The 27,939-nt window shown below is 55.5% G+C and overlaps 1 long non-coding RNA gene and 1 pseudogene across 3 annotated transcripts; one reads left to right on the top strand and one right to left on the bottom strand.

Moving 5' to 3' along the window:
- Positions 1-6,758: 6,758 nt before the first annotated feature.
- On the top strand, positions 6,759-13,943 carry LOC129462401 (uncharacterized). Of its 3 annotated transcripts, XR_010115640.1 has the most exons (6): positions 6,759-6,897; positions 9,785-9,880; positions 10,017-10,161; positions 10,511-10,569; positions 10,810-10,884; positions 11,485-13,943. It is a non-coding gene; the product is annotated as an uncharacterized lncRNA (long non-coding RNA). The 3 variants fall into 3 exon arrangements; XR_008650841.2 differs by lacking the exon at positions 10,017-10,161 and having other exon boundaries at positions 6,760-6,897; XR_008650840.2 differs by lacking the exons at positions 9,785-9,880; positions 10,017-10,161 and having other exon boundaries at positions 6,766-6,897.
- A 10,030-nt stretch (positions 13,944-23,973) lies between these two features.
- On the bottom strand, positions 23,974-25,963 carry LOC129477593 (cell division cycle protein 27 homolog; annotated as a pseudogene).
- Positions 25,964-27,939: the final 1,976 nt, after the last annotated feature.

Genomic DNA, 27,939 nt, shown 5'->3' with positions numbered 1-27,939 from the left:
CCCTCCCTCCTTTCCTTTCACCATTTTCTCCATTCCCTCCCTGCCTCCCTTCCTCCTTCCCTCCCTTCCTCCTTCCCTCCCTCCCTCCCTCCCTCTTTCTCTTCCTCTGTCTGCCTTTGTGTGGGTTCTGGAAGAGCCTACGCATTCTGCATCTCCCTGTGTCCTCAACGACCCGCGACTGAGTCCTTGTTTGTTCTGTCTCCTTCCCTCCGAGATGCATCTCCAAACACCCAGACGCCGTGGGTTGTCTTCTGACTCTGTCGCGGTCGATGCAGAGACGCGCTTTGGGGACCGTTTCTGTGGGGATGGGGGAGGGGGCTGCGTTTTCGGCCTCGGGAAGAGCTTCTCGACTCACGGTTTCGGTTTTGCGGTCCACGGGCCGCCCTGCCATCCGGATCGCTCTCGCTGACGTTCGCGACGGTTGTCGGGCTCTCTCTGGCGGCCGCTTTTATATCGCTCTCTGGGCTTCCGGAGCTGCGGTGGCAGCTGCCGAAGGAGCGGACCGTCCCCGCTGTGAGCTAGGTAGAGCTCCGGAAAGCCCGCGGTCGTCAGCCGGGCTGGCCCGGTGGCGCCAGAGCTGTGGCGCATCGCTTGTGAGTCAGAGCTCAGGCGTGCAGGTGTACGCGGGGGAGGGGCTGTCGCTGCGCTTCTGAGCCCGAGCCGGGTGTGGGGCTGCCCGGGCCTGTCGATCAGCACGCCGCAGCTCCCGAGCCCTAAGCCGCGACCCGCGGGGACCGGCCGCGCGTGGCGCGGGAGGCTGGGGACGCCCTTCCCGGCCCGGTCGCGGGCCCGCGCGCATCCTGGCCGTCTGAGGCGGCTGCCGAATTTGTTTCCGAGTTCCCGTGGGGAGCCGGGGACCGTCCTGCCCCGTCCCCGGGTGCCGGGGAGCGGTCCCCGGGCCGGGCCGCGGTCCCTCTGCCGTGATCTTTTCTGGAGAGTCCCCGTGCGGAGTCGGAGAGCGCTCCCTGAGCGCGCGTGCGGCCCGAGAGGTCACACCTGGCCGGCCTTCGGTCCCTCGCGTGTCCCGGTCGTACGAGGGGCCGGCCGAAAATGCTTCCGGGTCTCGCTCTGGAGACGCGGGCCGGCCCCTGCGTGTGGCACGGGCGGCCGGGAGGGCGTCCCTGGCCCGGGGCTGCTCCCGCGTGTGTCCTGGGGTCGACCAGAGGGCTCTGGGTGCACCCTGTCTGGTTGCGATGGTGGCGTTTTTGCGGAGAGATGTCCGTGTCGTTTTTCCAGGCCGGCGGCGTGGTCGGTGACTCGGCCTCCTGTCGGTGGGGGAGTTATATCTTTCACTCCGAGTCGGCATTTTGGGCCACTGGATTATTGCTGACACGCTGTTCTCTGGAGATTTCCCGCTGGAGAAGTTGGGCCTCTGGATGCGTGCGGGGCTCTGGCCTACCGGTGATCCGGCTAGCCGGCCCTGCTCCTGCTTGAGCCGCCTGGTGGGGCCCGTGAGTTCGCTATGCTACTTTCGCGTATCCGAGTGTCCCGACTCCCGGTGCCGGCCCGAATCTGGGTCTCTGACCCACCTGGGGGCGGCGGGGAAGGCGGTGAGAGCTACCTTGCCCCCGTGCGCTCTCCGCTGCGGGCACCCGGGGCGGCCGTGACAAACCCACCCTGTTGCCTCCGTGCCGTGCGTGTCAGGCGTTCTCGTCTCCACTGGGTTGCCCACCGTCCCTCCCTCAGAGCGGGGTAATGGCCGGGCTGATCGGCTCGCTCGCTGGCTGGTCGGCCGACCTCCGCTCCTGGGGGCTCTTCGTGTTTGATAGAGTGGCATCATGCTCTTCTGGGCCGGGTCCGAGCCGCGACGGGCGAGGGGCGGATATTCGCGGCGAATGGGGCCGTTCTCGCCCCGCCCGCAGGGGCCCTTTCTTTCTTCTCCTTGCCTGCAGATGTCCTGGGGAAAGCGTGGGGTGCAGCACTCGGCCTGACCTTGCTGTTCCGTCCATGCCTTCCGCCTCGCAGGGTGGGGTCGGCGGGGTTCTCTGACGTGGCAGGCACCCCTCGCTCTCGTCTCCTGTGGTTGTCGACTCGTGGGCGGCCGCCGTGCGCGACGGTGGGGTGCTGTCCCGCCGGCTTATCGTGTTGTTCTCTCGGGGGTTGCGCGAGCGTTGGCTCCGCCTGGGCCTTTGCGGTGGTCCTGGAGCGCCCCGGGTTGTCCCTCAGGTGCCCGAAACCGAGCGATGGTGTGTCGTTCCCACCCCCAGCGCCCCCTCCTCTGGTCGCTGTCGCAGTGTCTGCGCGAGAGTCCTGAGGGAGCTCGTTGGTGTTGGGGAGGTCAAGGCGGTTGAGTGAGACGCCCCCCTTCTACGCAGGGAAAGGCGCCGCGTGGTCTGCCGAGCGCACGTGCCGTGATCCCTTCTGGTGGGTGCGTGCAGGCTGTGTGAGCGATCACGGGGGATGGAGCCCGTTGACCTCTGCGCCCGCTGGCCGCCGAGGGGCTACCGTTCTGCCTCTGGCCGTGTGTGGGTTTACTTATGAAGTGCTTTGGCTCGGAAGGAAGGAGGCCGGTGGACGTGGGGGGGCCTCGGGGGATTGCGTGCACGCGCAGTAGCCGGGTCCCCCGCCCTGACCGCGAACGCTCAAGATTGCCGCATGCAGGATCTTCCTCTTACCTCACAGGCTCCTCTCCCTTCCCCGGGTGTCCCCCAGCACTTCTGCGGGCCCGATGAGAGGTGACTGGCGGGTGGGGAGTGTGACCCACCCTTGGTGAGAGAAAGCCTTCTCTAGCAATCCGAGAGGTGTGCCTTGGGGTACCGGATCCTCCCCCGGTTTGCCGCCTCTCTGTACGTTTTGATAGCGCTTGCCATAGCGACTCGCTTGCAGCGGACCCTCCTCCGCTTCCCCCTCGACGGGGTGAGGCGGGGAGAGGGAGGGTTCTGCCGGCCCCCGACCGAGATGGTGGGGGCTGAGCGCGGCTCGTCGCCTGCTGTGGTCCGCGCCTCCCCCTTCCGAGTCGGGGGAGGATCCCGCCGGGCCCGGCGTCCTAGCGGTTGGGAGAGTGCCGCGAGCCGTGGGTGTGCGCGGCGTTCCGTCCGGCGCGTGACTCCCCTTAGCTGTGAGCCGGCTCTCCGCCCGCTCCCGTGCCGAGTCGCGAGCGGTGCCAGCGACCGCGTATGCGTAGCATGGCGTTGGGCCGCCTGGCCCCCGGGAAAGCGTCCCACGTTGGGGGCGCGCCGGTCTCCCGGAGCCGGACCGGGGCGGAGGATCGACGAGAATCACAGGTGATGCGGCCCCGGTGTCGGGTTCGTGGCTGTGGTCGCTTGGGAGGGCCTGGTGAAGGGACCCGGGGGCTCCTGAGGAGGCGGGGTCTGGGTGGGTGCCGAGGGCCGTCCGGTGTCTCAGGCGGTGCGCCGTGGGACCGCCCTCGTGTGTGTGGTGGTGGGACCCCGTGGCCGTGTTTTCCGCGTGGCCCGGCTGTGCCTGAGGTTTCTCCGCGAGCCCGCCGCTCTGCGGGCCTCCCGGGTGCCCTTGCCCGCTCGTGGTCCCTGGCCCTTGCCTGTCTGTGCCCGCTTCGCCGCCCGCCGCCCACCGAATCCTCTCTTCCAGAGCGGCCCCACCATCTTTATGTTGGTGGCGGCCCCGTCTGGGACCGAACCCGGGAACGCCTTGTGGGTCGCCACCGCCGGCCACTGGTTGAGCCGGTGTCCGCGTTCACCGGTGCGCGCGTGCTTTCAGGACCGGGTCGGTGGCGCCCCCGCTTGGGCCTGGTGGGCTCCCGGAGGGTTTGGGGGTCGGCCTGCAGCGTGTGTGGGGGGAAAAGCGCGTTCCAGGGGCTGGCCGCGACTGCGGTGGCGGTGGTGCGGGAGCCGCAAGAATCGCCGAAGGCCAGTCGGCCGCTCCAGGTGCCATGCGCGGGGGCCGCCTGCGTGCGTGTGCCCTGGCCGCGGTCGGCTGTGCTCGGGAAGTTCCCGTGGTGTCCCCTTCCCCGCTGGTCGCCTTTCTCACGCCTTCCCGTCGCCACTGCCTCGCCCCGACGTTTTATCTCCCGTCCGGCTCTTCCGCTTCGGACCGGCGCGAACCCGGGTGCGCCTCGCTTCCCCTGCCTGCTGCGGCCCTTCCTGGAGACGTCTGTCCTGGGCGTCGGCGTCCGGGGGGAGCCCGTCCCTCCCCGTGTGGTGTTGCCCCGTTCGGCGCCCGCGTGCACCAGAGCGCGGCCCAGTGGTCCCTCGCGGACAGGCGTTCCTGCGATGTGTGGCGAGGGTCGACTTGCGCTTTGCTAGTGGCTCGCCCTTTCCCTGGGTCGGGGGTGTGGCGCCCGGGCTGGGGCCTTGGCCCTGGTTGCGGTCTCTCGTTCCGGGCGGGGGGCGGGCGCACTGGCCGGCTTCGCTCAGCTCTCCCTCGGCCGTCGTGTGGCGTGCACCATTTTTGCGCCCGCCGGCGGGCGGGGCTCGGAGCTGGGCTTCGGCCGGGCCCCGGGTGTCGGACCGGTGCGTGGGCGGTGTGGCCGCACGGGGCGCGGCTGTCCCTGGGCTGGGCCCCGCGGTCCGCCTCTCGCTCGCCCCCCGTACGCTGGGGCCGCCCCGCGGGGCGGGGGGGAGCGCTGTCCCCGCCTCGCCACCGCCCCGCGCCTGCCGCGCGCGTGGCCGCCGGTCGTCCCCTCGCGGCTGCCGGGCACGGGCCCGGGTGGTCTGCCTCCTCGCACGCGGGCGTGTGAAGGGTCTGTGGGGTGTTGAGCCCGTCGGGGTGGCGGTGGTGTGTTGGGTGGGTGGGCCGTCCGGTTCGCCGCGGCCCGTCCTCGCGTCTGGGGCGCTGGGCCCGTCCTCGCGAGGCCCCCGGCGGCGGCGGCGTCGCCGGGGCCTTGCCGTGCTCTACCTACCTGGTTGATCCTGCCAGTAACATATGCTTGTCTCAAAGATAAAGCCATGCATGTCTGAGTATGCACGGCCGGTACAGTGAAATTGCGAATGGCTCATTAAATCAGTTATGGTTCCTTTTGGTGGTCGTACGCTCTTCTAGTTGGGTAACTGGTAATTCTAGAGCCAATACATGCCGACGGGTTGACCCACTTTGCTGGGGGGGATGCGTACATTTATCAGATCAAAACCAAGCCGGGTCTGCCCCCTCTCTGGCCGCGAGCGCCGGCGGCTTTGGTGACTCTAGATAACTTCGGGCCGATCGCACGCCCCCCGTGGCGGCGACGACCCATTCGAACGTCTGCCCTATCAACTTTTGATGGTAGTCGCCGTGCCTATCATGGTGACCATGGGTGACGGGGAATTCAGTGTTCGATTCTGGGGAAGGGAGCCTGAGAAACGGCTACCACATCCAAGGAAGGCAGCAGGCGTGCAAATTCGCCACTCCCGACCCGGGGAGGTGTAGTGACGAAAAATAATACAGGACTCTTTTGAGGCCCTGTAGTTGGAATGAGTCCATTTTAAGTCCTTTAAAGAGGATCCATTGTAGGGCAAGTCCGGTGCCAGCAGCTGCGGTAATTCCAGCTCCAATAGCGTATATTAAAGTTGCTGCAGTTAAAAGCTCGTAGTTGCATCATGGGAGCGGGCGGGCGGTCCGCCGCGAGGCGAGCCACCGCCCAGCCCCGCCCCTTGCCTCTTGGCGCCCCCTGGGTGCTCTTAGCTGAGTGTCCCGCGGGGCCCGAAGCGTTTGCTTTGAAAAAATTAGTGTTCAACGCAGGCCCGAGCCGCATGGATACCGCAGCTAGGAATAATGGAATAGGACCGCGGTTCTATTTTGTTGGTTTTCGGAACTGAGGCTATTTATTTAAGAGGGACGGCTGGGAGTATTGCGCCGCTAGAGGTGAAATTCTTGGACCGGCGCAAGATGGACCAGAGCGAATGCATTTGCCAAGAATGTTTACATTAATCAAGAAGGAAAGTCAGAGAGGTTCGAAGACGATCAGATACCGTTGTCGTTCCGACCGTAAGCGATGCCGACTGGCGATGCGGCGGCGTTATTCCCATGACCCGCCGGGCAGCTTCCGTGAAACCAAAGTCTTCGGGTTGCGGGGGGAGTATGGTTGCAAAGCTGAAACGAATCGACGGAAGCGCACCACCGGGAGTTGGAGCCTGTGGCTTAATTTGACTCAACACGGGAAACCTCGCCCGGACAGGGACAGGATTGACAGATTGATAGCTTTCTCGATTCCGTGTGTGGTTGGTGCGTGGTTGGTGCATGGCCGTTCTTGGTGGATTTGTCCGGTTAATTCCGATAATGAAGGAGACTGGCATCTTAGTTACGTGACCCCCGAGCGGTCGGCGTCCCCCAACTTCTTAGAGGGACAAGTGGCGTTCAGCCACCCGAGATTGAGCAATAACAGGTCTGTGATGCCCTGAGATGTCTGGGGCTGCATGCACGCTACGATGACTGGCTCAGCGTGTGCCTACCCTACAGTGGCAGGCGCGGGTAACCCGTTGAACCCCATTTGTGATGGGGATCGGGGATTGCAGTTATTCCCTATGAATGAGGAATTCCCAGTAAGTGTGGGTCATAAGCTTGCACGTCCCTGCGCTTTGTACACACCGCCCGCTGCTACTACCGATTGGATGGTTTAGTGAGGCCCTCGGATCGGCCCAGCCGTGGTCGGCCCACGGCCCTGGCGGAGCGCTGAGAAGATGGTCGAACTTGACTATGTAGCGGTAAAAGTCACAAGGTTTCCGTAGGTGAGCCTGCGGGAAGGATCATTAACGGAGGAGAGGGCAAGCCGTGGCGATGCCGCCCCGTCCTTCGTCGTCGGCTCGGCCGACCGCGTTCCTCACTGTGGCGTGAGTGGGTGGGGCCCGTGCCGTTGGTTCGTTGCCCGGCCCCACCGGCCGCGAGAGCCGCAGAACTTGGGAGGGAGACAGTGGGGAGAGAGACGTGTGTGCGGGGGACAGGACCACCGTGTGTGCGTGTCGTAGGGGTGGGCTGGATGGCTGGCTGGCCGGCCGGGCCCGCCTGGTGAGTGGCGGGGAGAGGTCCCTGGCTGTGGCCCTGGCGGGTGTGGGGGCGGTTCTCGGCGGCGTCACGGCGGGGTTGGGGGTCTTGGTGCCCTCCCAGGCGGAGCCCATCGTCCGGCCCCGCCCCGCTGGCTCCCGCCGTGGCCATCCGGGTTCCCGTCACCGTCGTCGCCTCTGCCATGCCGTGATGCTGGGCCCAGCCCGGCCCGCTCGCTCTCCCTGGCCTTCTTGCTAGGGTGCCTTGAGGGTCGGGGCCCGGACGCCGGTTCCCCCTCCTCGTCCGCCTCCCCACCGTCCAGGTACCCAGCGTGTTCCGGTGCGGAGGTTTAAAGAACCCTTGGGGGGGGGGATCGCCCGTGGGGGAGTCCCGTTGGGAGGGGCCCGGCCCCTCCCGCGCCTCCCCCCGGACTCCGTCCCCTGGCCGGGGCCGCGCCGCACTCGCGTGCCGCCGCCGACGCCACGGTCGCGGTGGCCGCGGGGTGAGGGCGCTTTACCCGGTGGCCGTCGCGCGCGCGCCGCGCGTGTGTGGCGTGTGCCCCGCGCTGTGGGGGCGGGAACCCCCGGGTGCCTGTGGGGTGGTGTCCGCGCTCGCCCCCGTGTGGGTGGCGCGCGCCTCCTCCCCGTGGTGTGAAACCTTCTGACCCCTCTCCGGAGTCTGGTCCCGTTGCCCTTCTGACTGGCCGGGAGGGCCTCCCGATGTCGGGAGCGCCCTCTCCAAATCGACCTCGTACGACTCAGCGGTGGATCACTCAGCTCGTGCGTCGAAAGCAGCTAGCTGCGAGAATTAATGTGAATTGCAGGGACACATTGATCATCGGCACTTTGAACGCACTTTCAGCCGCGGGTTTCTCCTGGGGCTACGCTTGAGTGTCGCTTGCTGATCAATAGCCCCAGGGGGGTGCCTCTGGGGCCCCTCGGGGTGTGCGGCTGGGGGTTCCATCGTAGGGCCTGCCGGGGCCCTCCGTCCCCCCAAGCGCAGACCTGGCGATGTCCGCACTCCCCTTCTGCTGTGCCCGCCCCTTCCTCCTCCCCCCGTGGGCCCTGCGTGGTCCACGTGTTGGGTGGTGGAGGGGAGGGGGAGCCCCCGTATGCGAGAAGAGAAAGGAGGGCGGCTCCGCCGCCCGCGAAGGCAGAGAGGGAAGAGAGCCGGCTCGGGTCGGGCTGGGTTCCCGTGGCCGCCAATGCGGTCCGGGTTCCTCCCTCGGGGGCTCCCTTGCGCTGCATGCGGCTCGGGGTTCGGGGTTCGTCGGCCCTGGCCGGGTGGAAGGTCCCGTGTCGTCGGCGGTGGGAGTGGGAAGGCGAGCGCCGGAAGGGTCTGGCGGGGAGATGGTGGGGTAGCGTGTCCTGGTCGCCGCGGTTCAACGTCAGCCCCTGGTGGCGGCCTGGCGTCCGGCCGAACGCTGCTCCCGCGCCCCCCTCCTCCCTGCCACCCCTCCGAGGCGCACCGTCCTCCTCACCCACCTGGCTCGCTGTGTGGCGCGTCCGGGGCCAGAAGCCCGCTGCCGCGTGGCCCGCCTGGCCGCGCTCGTGGCCGCGGTCCCGGGGTTCGCGTGTCCCCGGTGGCGACCCGCCTCCGCGCGGGGGACGGGCCGGGGCGTGCATGTTTGGAGCCGTCTGTCCGTCTTCCTCCCTCCCGCCCTCCCGCTGACCACGGGTGTTGGTGGGATCCGGTGGGGGTCGCGCGTCCCTCGGTTGGCGCGCCCCGCTTCTTTGGTTCCCGCCTCCTTCCTGTTCACCACCGGGGGGAACCGCGGGGGCGGCTGCGCCGAGCCCGGTCCGTGGCCCGCTGGCCTCTGTCCCAGGGGGAGGCCGCGTGGGCCCAGGGGACGTCCACCCCAGCCAGGGTTCTAGCCCTCGTGCGTCTTTCCTCCGCACGGGTCGACCAGCAGACCGCAGGTGGCAAGGCCCCCCGGGGCGTCCCCCCATACGGCCGGCCTCCGAGGGGTCGACCAGCTGCCGCCCGCGGGCGTGAGACAGCCGGCGGCTCGCCGAGTGAGTCCTAAGTCGACCGTCGGGCCCTGCCGACCCAGCGGTGTGCGTGGATGCCCGTCGGCACGATCCGGATCCGGAGCGTCCGCATCTCGGTCGGAACTTCCGGGGTCGACCAACTGCCGCCCGCGAGCTCCGGACTTAGCTGGCGGCTCGCCGTGACTCAGGCGGCCGGTGACGGTCCCGCCGGTCGCTGGGATGCGCGGATGCGAGAGAGCCTATCCCTGTTCACGCGCGCGTGGCCTTCACCGGCCACGGCCTTCGGTGTAGCTGGGACCACGCGGAACTCCCTCTCCTACATTTTTCAGCCCCACTTTGTTTGCTTCCGCGGTACTTTGAAGAGGGAGTCACTGTTGCCGTCGGTCAGCAATACTTCCTCCTGTGTTTTTTCTTTTTTGGTTTTGCCTTGTGCTTTTTTTTCCCCCACCGCCCCCCCACCTCCCTTTTTCGGGAGATGGAGTCTCGCTCCGTCGCCCGGGCTGGAGCTGGAGTTGGGAGTGCAGGGGTGCCTTCTCGGCCTCGACCTCATGATCCGCCCGCCTCCAGCTCCCAAAGACTGCTGGGAGTACAGGCGTGAGCCACCGCGCCCGGCCGATTCCTTCTTTTTTTCAATATTTTCTCCACGCTGCTGCGTATAAACATACATTTATACACACAGACACACACACACGTACTGATAAAACTATATAAATTATATTTCCATAATTTGTGTATATTATAAATGCTAATTTTAATGTATGAATATGTATTAAAAACCTATTTCATTTACATATACACGTATATGTATATCCTTCCTTCCTTCATTCTTTCATTATTATTTATTATTTTTTATTTTGGTTTTCTTTTCTTTTCTTTTTTGGCCTGCCTGGTCTTCTCGCTCTGGGCTCTGGTGACCTCAGCCTCCCAAGTAGCTGGGACTACGGGGATCTCTTAAGCCCGGGAGGCAGAGGCTAACATGGGCTGTGATCGCGCACCTCCACTCCAGCTTACGTGAGGTGGGGTGAGGTGGGATGAGGTGGAGTGAGGTGGGGTGGGGTGGGGTGGGGTGGGCTTGCTGGCTTATGTATTTACTCACTTACTTACTTCCTTACTTACTTACTAGCACGGTTTTCCTCTGTCTCCGTCGCCCAGGATCACCCCAGCCTCCACGCTTTGGACCGACCAAGAGGTCGTCCTGCCTCTGATCCCTCCCATCCCCATTACCTGGGACTACAGGCACGCACCACCACACTGGTTGACTTTTATGTTGTTTCTCGTGTTTTCCGTATGTAGATAGGTAGGTAGGTACGTAGGTAGGTGTGTAGGTAGGTATGTGAGTGAGATGGGGTTCGGGGTTCTATCATGTTGCCCAGGCTGGTCTCGAACTCCTGTTCTCAAGCAATCCGCCTGCCTGCCTCGGCCGCCCACACTGCTGCTATTACAGGCGTGAGACACTGCACCTGGCTCATTCTATGTTTGCCTGCCTGCCTGCCTGCCTGCCTGCCCATCAATCCTCTTCTTTTTAGTATGGATGTGCTCTCGCTTTGTTGTCCATGATCTGGGCACATATAATCTCTTTTTAAACTTCTATGAGTATTATTGTTGCGGGTGTCGTCTCACATGTCCACGTGATCTCAAACTTTTAGGCTCCAGCGATCCTCCCACGTCGGCCTCCCAGAGTGCTGTGATGACACGCTTGGGCACGGTACGCTCTGGTCCTATTTGTCATGTGTCGGTTCTTTCCGTTTTTACTACGGGGATGGCAAACAAATAAAATTTTGAGACGCATCCCACCAATCTCACCAATCTGCCTTTTCTTTCTTTCTTCTTTCTTTCTTTCTCTCTCTCTCTCTCTTTCTCTCTCTTTCTTTCTTTCTTCTTTCTTTCTTTCTTTCTTTCTTTCTTTCTTTCTTTCTTTCTTTCTTTCTTTCTTTTTTTTCTTTAGACGGGGTAACACTCTTGTCGCCCAGGGTGGAGTACAATGGCCCGATCTCGGCTCACCGAAACCTCCGCCTCCCAGGTTCAACTGATTCTCCTGCCTCAGCCTTCCCGAGTAGCTGGAATGACAGGAATGCCCCATCATGCCCGGCTAATTTTCCTATTCCTATTTTCTTTTCTTTTTTTTTTTTTGAGACGGAGTCTTGCTCTGTTGCCCAGGCTGGAGTGCAGTGGCGCAATCTCGGCTCACTGCAAGCTCCGCCTCCCGGGTTCACGCCATTCTCCTGCCTCAGCCTCCCGAGTAGCTGGGACTACAGGCGCCCGCAACCACGCTTGGCTAATTTTTTTTTTTTTTTGTATTTTTAGTAGAGATGGGGTTTCACCGTGTTCGCCAGGATAGTCTCGATCTCCTGACCTCGTGATCCACCCGCCTCGGCCTCCCAAAGTGCTGGGATGACAGGCATGAGCCACCGCACCCGGCCAATTTTCCTATTTTCAGTACACGTGGGGTCTCTCTATCTTGGTCAGTCTGGTCTTCAACTTCCGACCACTGGAGAATTTTAACTTTCTTGGTGGTTCTTTCTCTTTTTTTTTTTTATTTTTCTTTTCTTTTCTTTCCTTCTCCTCCCCCACCCCCACCCCCTATGTTCTCCTCCTCCTCTTCCTTTTTCATTTTTTTCAGCTGGGCTGTCCTACTTGTGTTGCTCAGTTGCCCACGCTGGTCTCAAACTCCTGGCCTTGACGCTTCTCCCGTCACCTCCACCGTCTGGTTGTTGAAATGAGCATCTCTTGTAAAATGGAAAAGATGAAAAAAACAAAGAGGAAGGCAAGAAGCGCGGAGTGAACGTTTCTCTCGCCGTCTCCCAGGGTGTACCTTGGACCCGATAAGACGGAGGGAGCTTGGCTGAGTGGGTTCTCGGTGTTAAATCCTCCCGAGGGCCTCCTTCCCTCTCCCCGCTGTCCCCGCTTCTCCCCCCGCCAAGGCTCCCACCGCCGCCGTGGCATTTTCCGTAAGAGAGGCATGGGAGAGGACTGACGCGGCTTCCAGATCTGTATCCTGCCACACGTCTCTGCCTCGGCTTCCCCCACCGGCTACCTGCCGCCTTCCGGGGAGCTCTGAGGCGGATGCCCGCCCCACGATCGCGTCCCGCTACCCTCCCCCGGCTGGCCTTTGCCGGGCGACCCCAGGGGAACCGTGTTGACGCTGCTTTCGAATCCTCCGGTGAAGACTTCCACCAGATGCCCCGGGTGGGCCGGATGGGATGAGACTGGACCACCCCGGACCGTGCTGTTCTTGGGGGAGGGTTGACGTACAGGGTGAACTGGCAGCCCCAGCATTGTAAAGGGGGCCCGGGTATGGAAATGGCACATAGGATGCCCTCCTTCCAGTCAGCCTGCCTGCAGCTTCCTCAGGCATGAAGACAACTTCCCATCAGCACCTGTTTTCTTCCCTTTCTCCCCCCCACACAGGAGACGCATGAGAGGGAGAAACAGCCCCATAGATACTGTTGACCTTCATTTGTGGAATCCTCAGTCATCTACAGACAGGGACCCAAATCAAACACCATTTCTGGGTCCTTATGGTGGGATTGGTCTCTCTCTCTCTTTCTCTCTCCCTCACACACACACACACACACACAATTTCCACATCTAGTTCACAAACCACACTCACTTATCCTTTTCACGGTACGCAGGCTGAGTAAAACCCACCCCACACTCCACCCGTCGGCTGATGAAACCCCTTCTCTACAGTTGATTAAAACGACTATCTGCGCCGGGCACGGTGGCTCACGCCTGTCATTCCAGCACTTTGGGAGGCCAAGGCGGGTGGATCACTTGTGGCCAGGAGTTCAAGACCAGGCTGGCCAACGTGGCGAAACACCATCTCTATGAAAACTAGAACAATTAGCCAGGACTGGTGGCATAGGCTTGGAACCACAACTACTCAGGAGACTGGGGCGGGCGAGTTGCTTGAACCGGGGAGGCCAAGGTTGCGGTGAGCTGACATCGTGCCACGGCCATCCAGCCTGGGTAACAGTGCGAGACTCTGTCTCAATAAAATCATGATATTATTAGAAGATGAGTTGTGCGTGGTGATGCCCGCCTGTACTCGCAGCTACACGGGAGGCTGAGATAAGCAGAAGATCACTTGAGGCCCCACAGGTCGAGGCTTCAGTCAGCCGTGACCCACTGTATCCTGGGCAGTCACCGGTCAAGGAGATATGCCCCCTCCCCGTTTTCTTTTCTTTTCTTCCCTTTTCTTCTCTTTCTTTCTTTCTTTCTTTCTTTCTTTCTTTCTTTCTTTCTTTCTTTCTTTCTTTCTCTCTCTTTTCTTTTCTTCTTTCCTTCTTTCTTCTTTCTTTCCTGCCTGACTGCCTTCCTGCCTTTCTTCCTTCCTCCCTTCCTCCTTCGCTCCCTTCCTTCTTTCTTCCCACCTCGGCCTCCCAAAGTGCTGGGATGACTGGCGTGAGGCACCATGCCTGCTGGGCCTAAAGACACACCCTTTGAAAGTAACACACAGAGAGCGCCTTCCAGTGATCTGATTGACTGATTCAGAGACGGCATCTCACTCTGTCACCCTGGCAGTGGTGCCATCGTAACTCACTCACTGCAGCGTGGACCCTCCTGGGCTCAAGCGATCCTTCCACCTCAGCCTCCAGAGTACAGTACCTGAGACCGCAGGCACGTGCCACTGTGCCCAGATCATTTTTAATTTTTTTTTTTCTTTTCCCGAGACAGAGTTTTGCTCTTGTTGCCCAGACTGCAGTGCAATGGCGTGATCTCGGCTCACCGCAACCTCTGCCTCCCGGGTTCAAGTGATCCTCCTGCGTCAGCTTCCCGAGTAGCTGGGATTGCAGGCATGCGACACCACGTCTGGCTCATTTTGTATTTTTAGTAGAGACGGGGCTTCTCCATGTTGGTCAGGCTGGTCTCGAACTCCCGACCTCAGGTGATCCGCCCTCCCCGGCCTCCTGAAGTGCTGGGATGGCAGGCGTGAGCCGCCGCGCCCGGCCTTCAATTTTTAATGTGTTTCCACAGACAGGGTCTCATCATTTTGTTGCAACCCTCCTGATCCGGCGACTCAAAGTGCTGGCGTTACGGGCGTGAGCCACTGCGCCTGGACTCCGGGGAATGATTCATGACCACGACCGCTCGCTGTACTAATTCTTTCTTTCTTTCTTTCTTTCTTTCTTTCTTTCTTTCTTTCTTTCTTTCTTTCTTTCTTTTTTTCTTTCTTTTTTCTTCTCTTTCTTTCTCTTTCTTTCTTTCATTCTTTCTTTTATTGATGAATTTTTTTATTATTTTATTTATTTGTTTGTTTATTTTGAGACGGAGTCTCGCTCTGGGCGGGGCGAGGCGAGGCCAGACTAGGCGCATCGCTTTGGGCGCCGCGGCACCGCCTTCTAAAGCCCCATTCATATGCACACAGCCCTGTTCCCTTCCTGGAGTTGGAGCTGATGCCCTCCATAGCCTTGGGCTTCTCTCCACTCATAAGCTTTTACGGGCGCAACCCCACCCAGAGGCTGGCTGCGGCTGAGGATTAGGGGGTGTGGTGGGGCTGGAAAGTGGGTCCCCTATTTTTGATAGCTCGGCCAAGACATCCCCCGACCCCCATCGCGTGCTCACCTTTTGTGATCCCCCGTCTCCACCGCCTTGGAGGCTCACCTCTTACTTTCATTTCTGTCTTTCTCCCTTTCTTGCGTTTGAGGAGGGGGTGCGGGAATGAGCGTGTGTGTGGGGAGGGGGTGCGGGGTGGGGACGGAGGAGAGCGTCCTAAGGGTCGATTTAGTGTCATGCCTCTTTCACCGCCACCACCGAAGATGAAAGCGACGATCAGCTAAATACCGCGTGTTCTCATCTAGAAGTGGGAACTTATAGATGAGAGTTCTGCATGGGCAGAACGAGGGGAACGAGAGACGCGGGAGCCTACTTGAGGGAGGAAAGGTGGAAGGAGAGACAGCTTCAGGAAAAGACAAAACACAAAAAAACACGAAAACTGTCGGGTACAGCGCTGAGTATCCGGGTGACGAAATCATCTGCACATTGAACCCCCCAGTCAGAAGTGTACCTATGTAACAATCTTGCACATGTATGCTTGAACAAGAAATAAAAGTTAGGGGAGAAAGAGAGAGACAGAGAGAGGAGGAGGGGAGACAGAGAGAGAGAGAGAGAGAGAAGTAAAATGAAACACCACCTCATTGACCTGAGTCAGGGGGTTTCTGGCCTTTTGGGGGAACGTTCAGCGACAATGCTGTATTGGGGCCTGTTCTTTTTTTGTTCTTCTTTTCTTTTGTTTTTGGACTCTCTCTCTCTCTGTCACCCAGACTGAGGTGCAGTGGCGCTCTCTTGGCTCACTGCAACCTCTGCTTCCTGGGTTCCAGTGATTCTTCTTCCGTAGCTGGAATGACAGGCACGCACCACCACAGCTGGCTAATTTTTCTATTTTTAGTAGAGACGGGGTTTCTTCTTGTTGGCCACCCTGGTATCGAACTCCTGACCTCAAGTGATCCGCCCTCCTGGGCCTCCCAAAGTGCTGGGAAGACAGGGCCTGCACCGCCGGGATCTCGGCCTTTAAAAGCACGGGCCCTGCCACCTTTCGCTGAGGCCCTTACGCTCTGAATGACGTGTCCTCTCTGCCATAGGTTGACTCCTTGAGTCCCCTATGCCATTGCAGTCTAGCCTGGGCAGCAAGAGCAAAACTCCATCCTCCCACCTCCCCGCGCAATAAATAAATAAATATATATATACATACATAAATACATAAAAAAAAATCTCTACACATGACCTATAAGTATGTGTTCCCATGAGTGATTTCTAAGAAATGGCACTGTACACTGAACGCAGTGGCTCACGTCTGTCATCCCGAGGTCAGGAGTTCGAGACCAGCCTGGCCAACATAGTGAAACCCCATCTCTACTGAAAATACAAAATTGAGTCGGGCGCGGTGGGGCAGGCTCCTGTACTCCCAGCTACTCGGGAGGCCGAGGCGGAAGAATGGCTTGAACCTGGCAGGCGGAGGTTGCAGTGACCCAAGATCGCGCCACTGCACTACAGCCTGGGCGGCAGAGTGAGACTCGGTCTCCAAATAAATTAATAAATAAATGAAAGAAAGAAAAAAAGGAAAGAAAAGGAAAGAAAAGAAAGAGAAAATGAAATAAAAGGCACTGTATCACTCCCAGGCTAGGACCTTCTCTCTTTCTATCTGTTTCTCTCTTGTCTCTCTCTGTTCGTCTCTGTCTTTCTCTATCTGTCTCTTTCTCTGTCTGTCTGTCTCTTTCTTTCTCTCTGTCTCTGTCTATCTCTCTCTCTGCCTGTCTCACCGTGTCTGTCTTGTCTTACTCTCTTTCTCTGCCTGTCTGTCTGTGTCTCTCCCTCCCTGTCTGTTTCTCTCTTTCTTTCTGTTTCTCTGTCTGTCTGCCTCTCTCTTTCTGTGTCTCTCTGTCTCTCTGTCTCTCTCTCTGTGCCTATCTTCTGTCTGACTCTCTCTCTCTGCCTGTCTGTCTCTTTCTCTGTCTGTCTCTCTCTATCTTTCTCTCTGTTTCTCTCTGTCTCTCTCTGTCCATCTCTGTCTTTCTCTGTCTGTCTCTCTCTTTCTCTCTGTCTCTCTCTGTCTCTCTCTCTGCCTGTCTCTCTCACTGTGGCCATCTTCTGTCTTACTCTCCTCTGCCTGTCTGTCTCTCTGTCTGTCTCTCTCTCTCCCTCCCTCCCTTTCTATTTCTCTCTCTCTCTCTGTCTCTCTCTCTTTCTGTCTGTTTCTCCCTTTCTCTCTCTGTCTGTCTCTGTCTTTCTCTGTCTTTCTCTTTCTCTGTTTGTGTTTCTCTTTCTCTCTGTCTCTGTCTCTTTCTCTCTCTCTCCGCCTGTCTCACTGTGTCCGTCTTCTGTCTTATTCTCTTTCTCTGCCTGTCGGGCTGTCTCTCTCTCTCCCTTCCTGTCTGTTTCTCTCTCTCTCTCTTTCTGTTTGTCTCTGTCTCTCTCTGTTTTTCTCTGTCTGTCTCTTTCTCTGTCTGCCTCTCTCTTTCATTTTCTGTGTCTCTCTGTCTCTCTCTCTGTGCCTATCTTCTGTCTGACTCTCCTTCTCAGCCTGTCTGTCTGTCCCTCTCCCTCCCTTTCTGTTTCTCTCTCTCTCTCTCTCTATGTCTCTCTCTCTTTCTGTCTGTTTCTCTGTCTCTCTCTGTCCATCTCTGTCTTTCTCTGTCTGTCTCTCTCTTTCTTTCTGTCTGTCTGTCTCTCTCTCTCTGCCTGTCTCTTTCACTGTGTCTGTCTTCTGTCTTACTCTCCTTCTCTGCCTGTCCCTCTGTCTCTCTCCCTCCCTCCCTTTCTGTTTATCTCTCCCTCTCTCTCTGTCTCTCTCTCTCTCTGTCTATCTCTTTCTCTGTCTGTCTGTCACTGTCTTTCTCTGTATGTCTCTTTCTCTGTCTCTCTCTTTTTCTGTGTCCCTCTGTCTCTCTCTCTGTGCCTGTCTCTCTGTCTGTGCCTATCTTCTGTCTTACTCTCTTTCTCTGCCTGTCTCTCTCTCTCTCTCTCTCTCCCTCCCTCTCTGTGTCTGTCTCTCTCCCTCCCTGTCTGTCTGTTTCTCTCTCTCTCTGTCTCTGTCTCTCTCTCTTTCTGTCTGTTTCTCTCTATCTCTCCCTGTCCATCTCTGTCTTTCTATGTCTGTCTCTTTCTCTGTCAGTCTGTCAGACCCCCGTGCCGGGGAGGGCCCTGCCCCTTCCATGAAAGTGAGAAGCGCGTGCTTAGGTGCTTCGAGAGGCCGAGAGGAATCTAGACAGACGGGCCTTGCTGGGCTTCCCCACTCGGTGTATGATTTCGGGAGGTCGAGGCCGGGTCCCCGGCAAGGGGCATTTTCAGACTTTTCTGTCACGTGTGGCGTCCGTACTTCTCATATTTCCCTGATAAGCTCCTCGACTTAAAAATAAACAGTTAAGGCCGGGCGTGGTGGCTCACGTCTGTCATCCCAGCACTTTGGGAGGCCGAGGCCGGCGGATCATCTGAGGTTGGGAGTTCGAGACCAGCCTTAACAACATGGCGAAACCCCGTCTCTACTAAAAATACGAAACTGAGTCTGGAGCGGTGGGGCGGGCGCCTGTGATGCCAGCTACTCCGGAGGCTGAGGCGGGAGAATCGCTCGAACCTGGGAGGCAGAGGCTGCAGTGAGCCGAGATCGCGCCACTGCACTACAGCCCAGGCTGCAGAGTGAGTGAGACTCTGTCTCTAAATAAATGAATAAATAAATAAATAAATTCTTTTCCGTGCTGACTGACGCTTGCAGGCATCTGTTGTCTTCGGGCATCACCTAGCGGCCACTGTTATGGAGAGTCGATGTGACACGGAGGGAGGTCTCGCCGACTTCACCGAGCCTGGGACAACTGGTTTCTCTCTCTCCCTTCTGGAGGCCCCTCCCTCTCTCCCTCGTTGCCTAGGGAACCTCCGCCCTGGCGGGGGCCCTACTGTTCTTTGATCAGCGCTTTAGTTTTGTGTTTTGGTTTCTTTCGTGCGCATAGACTCTTCGACTTGGGCTTTAATTTTCAAGTCGCCCCCCGGTTCCCCCCACTACCCACGTCCCGTTACCTTCATTTAGTGAGTCAGTTAGGTGGGTTCCCCCCAAAACCCCCAACCCCCGCCTCCCAACACCCTGCTTGGAAACCTTCCAGAGCCACCCCGGTGTGCCTCGGTCTTCTCTCCCCTTCCCCCGCCCCTTGCCAGCGATCTCATGCTTGCCAGGCTGACATTTGCATCGGTGGGCGTCAGGCCTCACTCACTGGCCACCGTTTTTGAAGATGGGGGCGGCACGGTCCCACTTCCCCAGAGGCAGCTTGGGCCGATGGCATAGCCCTTGACCGGCGTGGGCAAGCGGGCGGGTCTCCAGTTGTGGGGTTTTTCCCCCGCTCGCCTCCTCAGGCCTCCCTCCCTAGGAAAGCTTCACCCTGGCTGGGTCTCAATCACCTTTTATCATGATGTTTTAGTTTCTCCTCCCTCCCTCCGGCCAGCATAGTTTCACAATGGGAACGGCGTCACAGCTCTAGTCTGGGCCTTCTTAGTATTTGCCCAAAATAGAAATGCTTTCTGAAAACTAATACTTTGCTCACTTAACATTTCCAGGGATGGTGGGGGGGAGGGGGGAGGGACAGCATTAGGAGATACACCTGATGCTAAATGATGAGTTAATGGGTGCAGCACACCACCATGGCACATGGATACATATGTAACAAACCCGCACATTGTGCACACGTACCCTAAAACTTAAAGTACAAAAAAAAAAAAAAAAAAAAATTTCCAGGGACGGTGCCTTGGCCCGTGTTTGTTGGCTTGTTTTGTTTTGTTCGTGTTTTTCCTTTTTCGTATGTATTTCTTTTCAGGTGAAGTAGAAATCCCCAGTTTTCAGGAAGACGTGTATTTTCCCCAAGACATGTTAGCTGCTGTTTTCTCCTGTTGTTAACTAGCGCTTTTCTGAATCTCTCCACGTGCAGTGAGAGCCGGTTGATGTCTACTATACTTCATATCATCTTATTTTCTAGAAATCCGTAAGCGAATGCTGCTGCTGCTCTTGCTGCTGCTGCTGCTGCTCTTGTTGCTGTTGCTGTTGTTGTTGTTGTTGTTGTTCTTGTTGTTGTTTTCAAAGTATACCCCGGCCATAGTTTATGGGATCAAAAGCATTATAAAATATGTGTAATTATTTCTGAAGCATGCTCTTCCTCCCCCTCTCTCTGTCTCTCTGTCTGTCTCTGTCTCTCTCTTTCTCTGTCTGTCTTCTCTCTCTCTCTCTCTGTCTCTGTGTCTCCGCCTGTCTCTCTGTCTCTCTCTCTCACTGTGTCTGTCTTCTGTCTTACTCCCTCTCTCTGCCTGTCTGTTTGTCTGTCGGTCTGTCTCTCTCTCTCTCTCTCTCCCTGTCTGTTTCTCTCTGTCTCTGTCTCTCTCTCTTTCTGTTTCTCTCTGTCCATCTCTGTCTTTCTCTGTCTGTCTCTTTGTCTGTCTGTCTGTCTGTCTTTCTCTGTTTTTCTCTCTGTCTCTGTCTCTCTCTGTCCCTCTCACTGTGTCTCTCTTCTGTCTTATTCTCTTTCTCTGCCTGTCTGTCTGTTGGTCAGTCTCTCTCTCTCTCCCTGTCTATTTGTCTCTCTCTCTCTCTCGGCCCATCTGTCTCTCTCTCTGTCTCTTTCTCTCTGTCTCTGCCTGTCTTTCTCTCTCTCTGTGTCTGTCTTATGTCTTACCGTCTTTCTCTGCCTGTCTGTCTCTTTCTCTCTCTCTCTGTCTGTCTCTCTTTCTGTCTGTTTCTCTCTGTCTGTCTTTCTCTGTGTCTCTTTTTCTCTGTCTGTCTTTCTCTCTGTCTCTGTCTGTCTCTCCCTCTCTCCCTCTCTCCCTCTGTGTGTGTGTCTGCCTTCCATCTTACTCTCTTTTTCTGCCTGTCTGTCATCCTGTCTGTCTGTCTCTCTGTCTGTCTCTCTCCCTTCCTGTCTCTCTGTTTCGTTTCTCTCTGTCTCTGTCCATCTCTGTCTTTCTCTGTCTCTGTATCTGTCTCTCTCTCTCTTTCTTTCTCTCTTTGTGTATCTTTGTCTCTCTCTGTCTCTTTCTGTCTCTGTCTCTTTCTGTCTCTGTCTCTCTCTCCTTCTCTCTCTCTCTCTCGCTCGCTCGCTCACTTGCTCTCTGGCTCTCGCTATCTCCCGCCCTCTCTTTCTTTGCAAAATAAGCTCAAGTACATCTAATCTTATCCATTACCAAGGCCTGAATTCTTAACATCAGACATCCCAGATTTGATCTCCCTACAGAATGCTGTACAGAACTGGCGAGTTGATTTCTGGACTTGGATACCTCATAGATACTACATATGAATAAAGATCCAACCCTAAAATCTGGGGTTGCTTCTCCCTCGACTGTCTGGAGAAATCCTGCCTCTGTTCACCTAGGATGCTGGGAGGGTTTTCTCAATGTGCATCTGCCCATGTCCTAAATGTGTGAACGAGCCTTGTCCGTTCTGTCTCAAATATGTATCTGCAGACACTTCTCTCCATTTCCACAAGTACCCACGGCCCCTTGTGGAACCACTGGCTCTTTGAAAAAAGTCCCAGAAGTGGTTTTGGATTTTTGGCTGGAGGCCTAAGCCTGCTGAGAACTTTCCTGCCCAGGATTCTGTGTGAACAAAAGTGCCTCTGCTGGGAGCTGGGATCCTCGGGACCATGCTTGCTAGCGCTGGATGAGTCTCTGGAAGGACGCACGGGACTCCGCAAAGCTGACCTGTCCCACCGAGGTCAAATGGATACCTCTGCATTGGCCCGAGGCCTCCAACGTACATCACCGTCACCAACCGTCACCGTCAGCATCCTTGTGACTCCTGGGAGCCCGGCCTTGGTCGGCTAAAGTCCAAGAGGGACAGTGACTTCCACCCACAAGGTCCCCACTGAACTGCGAAGATGTGGAGCGTAGGTCAGAGAGGGGACCGGGGTGGGGAGAGACGTCCTGACAGGCGAGGAGTTCCCTAGGCTCTGGCCACCCCACCCACGTCCCACGTCCCGGGCACCCGCGGGACACCGCCGCTTTATCCCCTCCTCTGTCCACAGCCACCGCCACCACACCCCGCAACCCGCGCACACACGCTGCAGGTTACAAAACCACGTGGCGTGAATAGAGCCTGGCGGAGCGAGAGTCCATTTCACGAGGCGGGGGGGTGTGGGGTGTGCGGGTTGCGGGGTCTGTAGAGAGCCCGATTCTCCCTCTTGGGTGGCTACAGGCTAGAAATGAATACCGCTTCTTGGGCAGAGGGGCTTCCTTAGGCCATCACCGTTTGCGGGACTCTCTCTCACACCCTCCCTTGAGGCCACAAAATGGATTCCACCCCATCCCTCGACGTTTCCCCCGGGTGCTGGATGTATCCTGTCGGGAGACCTGAGCCCGACACGTTGAGTTAGACACCTTCATTGGCTTTGTGTGTTTGTTTCTTTCTGAGACGGAGTCTTGCTCTGTCGCCCAGGCTGGAGTGCAGTGGCGTGATCTCAGCTCACTGCAACCTCTGCCTCCTGGGTTAAAGTGATTCTCCTGCCTCAGCGCCACCATGCCCGGCTCATTTTTTTATTTTTAGTAGACACGGGGTTTCACCCTGTTTCATTGGTTTTCACTGGAGATTCTAGATTCGAGCCACACCTCATGCCGTGCCACAGAAAGACTTCTTTTTTTTTTTTTTTTAAAGCACAACATATCTGCTTTATTTGAGTGGCTTCGTATATCATTATAATTGTGTTATAGATGAAGAAAAGGTATTAAACACTGTGCTAATGATAGTGAAAGTGAAAACAAAAGAAAGGCTATCTGTTTTGTAGTTAAAATAAAGTTGCTCAGTATTTAGAGCTACCTAAATACGTCAGCATTTAAACTCTTCCTAGGAAAAGCAGGCCGGGCGCGGTGGCTCAAGCCTGTAATCCCACCACTTCGGGAGGCCGAGGCGGGCGGATCACGAGGTCAGGAGATCGAGACCGTCCTGGCTAACACAGTGAAACCCTGTCTCTACTAAAAATACAAAAAATTAGCCGGGCGTGTTGGCGGGCCCCTGTGGTCCCGGCTACTCGGGAGGCTGAGGCAGGAGAATGGCGTGAACCCGGGAGGCGGAGCTTGCAGTGAGCTGAGATCGCTCCACTGCACTCCAGCCTGGGGGACAGAGCAAGACTCCGTCTCAAAAAAAAAAAAAAAAGGAAAAGCTTGCCAATCTGAATAATCCTCCTTTAAACACAATTTTTGATAGTTGCTTTTAAGAATGCGACTCCTGCAAAATAGCTGAACAGACAATACACATTTAAAGAAAACAACACAAGGATCAACCAGACTTGGGAAAAAAATCAAAAACAACACAAGTCTTATGAAGAACTGAGTTTTTAAAATATGACGGAGAACATAGCTATCGGAAGAGAAGGCAGTATTGGCAAGTTGATTGTTACATTTGTCAGCAATAGCTAGCACTACGTTTTTGGCCATCTTTCAGGCAATGTAACTACTACAGCAAAATGAGATATAATCCATTAAACAGCATATTCACAAATCAAAAAATGTTTTAGTAATAGAATGCTTCAGATTTAGAAGCAAATCAAATGATACAACTCCACTGCTGTAACACTTAACCCCAAAGATAACCGTATCTGACAAAAAAACTACCACAGAGTTATGACTTCAGAATTATAGTTTCTCTTGATATTTATTTATGTATTTTATTTTTTATTTTTTTTTCTTGAGATGGGGTCTCGCTCTGTTGCCCAGGCTGGAGTGCAATGGCTTGATCTCGGCTCACTGCCACCTCCACCTCCCGGGTTCAAGCGATTCTCCTGCCTCAGCCTCCCGCGTAGCTGGGACTACAGGCGCCCTCCACCACGCCCACCTAATTTTTATACTTTTAATACAGACGGGGTCCCACCGTGTTGGCCAGGATGGTCTCGATCTCTTGACCTTGTGACCCGCCCGCCTTGGCCTCCGAAAGTGCTGGGATGGCAGGCTTGAGCCACCACGTCCGGCCTTCTCTTGATGTTTACGCTATTAAGTCAGTCCAGAAAAATACAACAAATGTCAACAGTAAGTATGGTGTTGAGGCGGAAGTAGGACCAAACGTTTTCATATTTTATTCAGTTGATAACAATATGACCTAGGTAGTAATTTCCGATGTGTCTACTTATACACAAGTACAAAACAGTAAAACAGAGATACTGCTAAATAAAAGGGTACACTAACTTCTTCGTAGTACTCCACAAACTGGAACACTGTCAAAAAGCAGCAACTAGTGAATTGTTGCAATATTTTTTTCCATTATCCGATAAGTGAATTACGCTATTCCTTTCCAATTTCCCAAGCACTTTTTGTCCCAATCACCATTTCGGTGTTCGAAGAAAAAGTAACAAATCAAGTAACAAAACTAAAGAAACACACACACAAACAAAAGACAACTACAGTATCTGCAAAAGTTTGGTAGAAGACTGAAACTGTTGAGTATAAGGATCTGGTATTCTATTATCATGAGTTAATTTAAGAGTTTGTTAAAGACATACGTTTCGTAAGAAAACATTTCAGTTAGACGTTATTGACCAGTACGTACCATCCCTAAATATTTGTAACCAAATTCATGGCAATAAAGAGCTCTCTAACAAGAACAGTTAGCGAGTACCGGCACCATCAGTAAGAGTTTGTCTTTACACTTCATTACCACTTACCATGAGTTACAATGTCTAGGATGGACTCTGATAGCATTTCGAAAACAAGCTATTGCTTTGTCCGATTCTACAGTGAAGACAAACTCATGCCCTAATACACTATAGGCCTAAGCATAATTTGGATCTACTTCGATAGCTTTCTGGAAGGATTTAATTGCCATATCGTGTTCCCGTTGCAAGTGGAAACAGTTCCCTGCAGCACACCAGGCCTCTGGCTGGCGAATTTTTATCCATGTCTGTTAAGTCTTTTGACAGAACTGAAAGAGCAACATCTTTTTGAGGATGCCAAAGTGTTGCGGAGTAGATCTCCATGCCTTCGACCCTATAATTCTCAATCCTTCTAACCTCTGAGAAGATTCTTTCAGCTTGCATGGACTCTGAAAGCTCAAAATAGGCCCTTCCAATTTGGCACAGTACCCAACCAGTATTGTAGTGGTGAGAAGGTAGATGGCTCAAAATATTGACAGCTTGTTTGCAGTGGTAAGAACACAAAGCTAAATAACCTTTCCCCCTTTCACGAAGAAGGTTCATCAAGCCTTCTGCTGCTGCTTTTTGTAGATTGAAAGCCTGAATCTGAGGTGTGATTGCGGATATTTTCCCTTCTGAAATGATGGAAGAGTCCAATTTTGTCATTTCCAGGCTGCCATTGATGTTAGGTTGAGTTATTCCTCCTTCGTTAGTTTTACTTTTTGTTTTTCTGTTTGGGATTTTAGGTGGACACTTCATTTTTAATTTTTTTCCTATTCTCCTTGGTTGTGGAGCTGTCACTAGTCAAGAGTCATGAATATCTTCGAGGCAGTGCATTTGGGGAGATGCCACAGTGGGGCTCAATACCTGAGGTGTTGCACTTGTTTGTGGACAAGAACTTTGTGTTTTTGCAAGAACTGGAGTTACCTCTCGGCTATTTCCACTCTGTGAGAAGACAGACTGTGCTCCAGTTCGGCCGATTCTGGCAAGAGGCTTTTTTGAAGGGGCTCCGGTGGATGGCACGTCAATGACAGAAGGTGTCTAATACTAGTGTAGTTTTGTAAATAGGATCCATCTCCCGGACTTGGGGTTTCTAATGGCAAAATCCCAACACTTGGAGTTAATGGACTAACAGCTGCTGGTCGTCCTGATAAACTTTGACCAGTTTTTGGTTTATTTTGAACCTGTTTAGATAATATGGAAGTTCCTGTTCCCAGTGGGACAGTATCAGGTGAAATGACAGCTGAATCAATAGAAGATACTGGGGAATCTGTATTCAAGGAGTACTTTGAATTGGAAGATTCTAAATTCAATCTGTTTAATTCAATTGTGTCCTGTGGTGTTTCCGTAAGAAGGGTCTCAGGCTGTCTGTGACATAAACTATGACGAGGTACTTGTGTGGTGCAACAGTTGGGCAGACAGTTGCTAAAGTTCTGTAAAGATGTGAATTTAAATGTTTGGCCAGGATCTGGCTTTTCACCTATTTCACATGATGATTCAAAGGGATACCAGAGGAAAGGCTTTAAACTAAGGCTCTTTTGGTAACACTCTGATGCTTTGGCAAGTGGATCTGTCTTGCAATATACATGTCCCAACAATGAAAGAGTAAAGTAAGCTGAATCACCAAACTCAATAACATATGAGTAACAATACCATCATGGCTTTTCTGTTTATTAAACACTCCACCCGATAAGATTTGTTCCCCTTCTGCAAGCTTGCTGAGATCAACACAACATTTTGCAAGTAGGTATTTGCATTGCGGTGTAGTACAGCTGTGTCCTTTCAAGAGTCTATATGCTTTATAGGCCTTTCCTGAGCGGTAAGAACAGGTCTCCAGTAAAAACAAGGCTTCTTCTGAGTGTACTTCTGCATAAAGGCGTTCTGCGAGGAAAACCGCATCTCGGTAAGCATAGTGGTTTAGTGCTTGCCATATAGCTGCCTGGACGGGTTCCTGCAGCACCGTCATCTTGGAGGCTCAGGCCCACTTACTTTCTGCAGTGCCTCAGGCACACCCCCCGCCCCCCCCCCCCCCCGCCCGCCAAGCGGCTCCGGGGCCTGCCAGCCCCGGCTCATTTAAAGTCACCAGCGACAGTTACCGGGGGATGGGGGAGGCCGAGCCAGAATGACTTCTTTATCCTGCCGACTCTGGAAAGCCCGGCCCCTTGTGACCCATTGCAAACCGAGAGTCACCTCATGTTTGGAAACATGGGGTTTCCATGTTTCCGCTCCCAAGTTGGGTGGAGGGATGCGGCATGTAGGACGAAGGACTCTCTTCCTTCTGATTCGGTCTGCACAGTGGGGCCTAGGTCTGGAGCTCTCTCTGTGCGGACCGCTGACTCCCTCTACCTTGGGTTCCATCGGGCCCCACCCTGGAACTCGGGCCTTGGCAGATTCTGGCCCTTCCTGGCCCTTAAGTCGCTGTCAGAAACCCCATCTCCGGCTCGGATGCCCCGAATGACTGTGGCTTGCACCTCTCTGGAAACATTGGAAATCTCTCCTCTACGCGTGGCCACCTAAAACCACAGGAGCTCGGGACACACGTGCTTTCGGAAGAGAACGCTGAGAGTCTCTTGCCGACTCTCTCTTGACTTGAGTCCTTTATGGGTGTGTGGTTAAGGCGTAGTGAGACCAGATGTATTAACTCGGGCCGGGTGCTGGTGGCTCACGCCTGGAACCCCAACACTTTGGGAGGCCGAGGCCGTAGGATCCCTTGAGGAATCGCCTAACCCTGGGGAGGTTGAGGCTGCAGCGAGTGAGCCATAATGGTGTCACTGCACTCCAGTCTTGGCGAAAGACAGTGAGGCCTTGTCGCAGGCAGGCAGGCAGGCAGGCAGGCAGACAGACGAACAGACAGACAACAGCTGTATTATGTTCTTCTCAGGGTAGGAAGCAAAAATAACAGAATGCAGCACTTAATTTTTTTTTGGGGGGTGGATGGAGTTTCACTCTTGATGCCCACGCCGGAGTTCAATGGCACCATCTCGGCTCACCGCAACCTCCACCTCCCATGTTCAAGTGATTCTCCTGCCTCAGCCTCCTGAGTAGCTGGGATTACAGGCATGGGCCACCACACCCGGCTGATTTTGTATTGTTAGTAGAGACGGCATTTCTCCATGTCGGTAAGGCTGGTCTCAAACTGGTGACCCCAGTTGATCTGCCCGCCTCAGCCTCCCAAAGTGCTGGGATGACAGGCGTGAGCATCGCGCCCGGCTGGCTACATTTTTTTTTTTTCAATTTTAATCCATGTATTTATTGACATTTATTTATTTATTTATTTATTTATTTATTTATTTATTTATTTTCGAGACGGACTCTCGCTCTGTTGCCCAGGCTGGAGTGCAGCTGCGCGATCTCGGCTCACTGCAAGCTCTGCCTCCCGGGTTCATGACATTCTCCTGCCTCAGCCTCCCAAGTAGCTGGGACTACAGGCCCCCGGCACTGCGCCTGGCTAACTTTTTGTATTTTGAGTAGAGACGGGGTTTCACTGTGGTAGCCAGGATGGTCTCGATCTCCTGACCCTGTGATCCGTCCGCCTCGGCCTCCCAAAGTGCTGGGATGACAGGCGTGAGCCACCGCCCCCGTCCTATTCATCTATTTATTAACTTGGAGTCCAGGTTATGAAACCAGTTAGTTTATGTGTTTTTTTTAGAGACTAGGTTTCACCATGTTGCCAAGGCTTGGATCGAGGGATCCACCTGCCCTTGGCCTCCCAAAAGTGCGGGGATGACAGGCGTGAGCCTACCACGCCCGGCTCCTCCACTCCCCACCCCCACCCGCTTGTCTTCCCGCCGACAGTTTCACGGCAGAGTGTTTGGCTGGTGTGCTTAAATTCATTCTAAATAGAAATTTAGGACGTCACCTTCTGGTCTCACGGACTCTGAGCTGAGGAGTCCCCTGGTCTGTCTATCACAGGACCGTACACGTCAGGAGGAGAAAAATCGTAACGTTTAAAATAAGTAATTTTGTGTTACAGAAATACACGGATATACCAAAAA

The sequence above is a fragment of the Symphalangus syndactylus genome, chromosome 14 (assembly GCF_028878055.3).
Source record: "Symphalangus syndactylus isolate Jambi chromosome 14, NHGRI_mSymSyn1-v2.1_pri, whole genome shotgun sequence".
Classification (NCBI taxonomy): Eukaryota; Metazoa; Chordata; class Mammalia; order Primates; family Hylobatidae; genus Symphalangus; species Symphalangus syndactylus.
The sequence above is the reverse complement of the archived record's forward strand: the minus strand, read 5'-3'. Positions and strand labels throughout refer to the sequence as shown.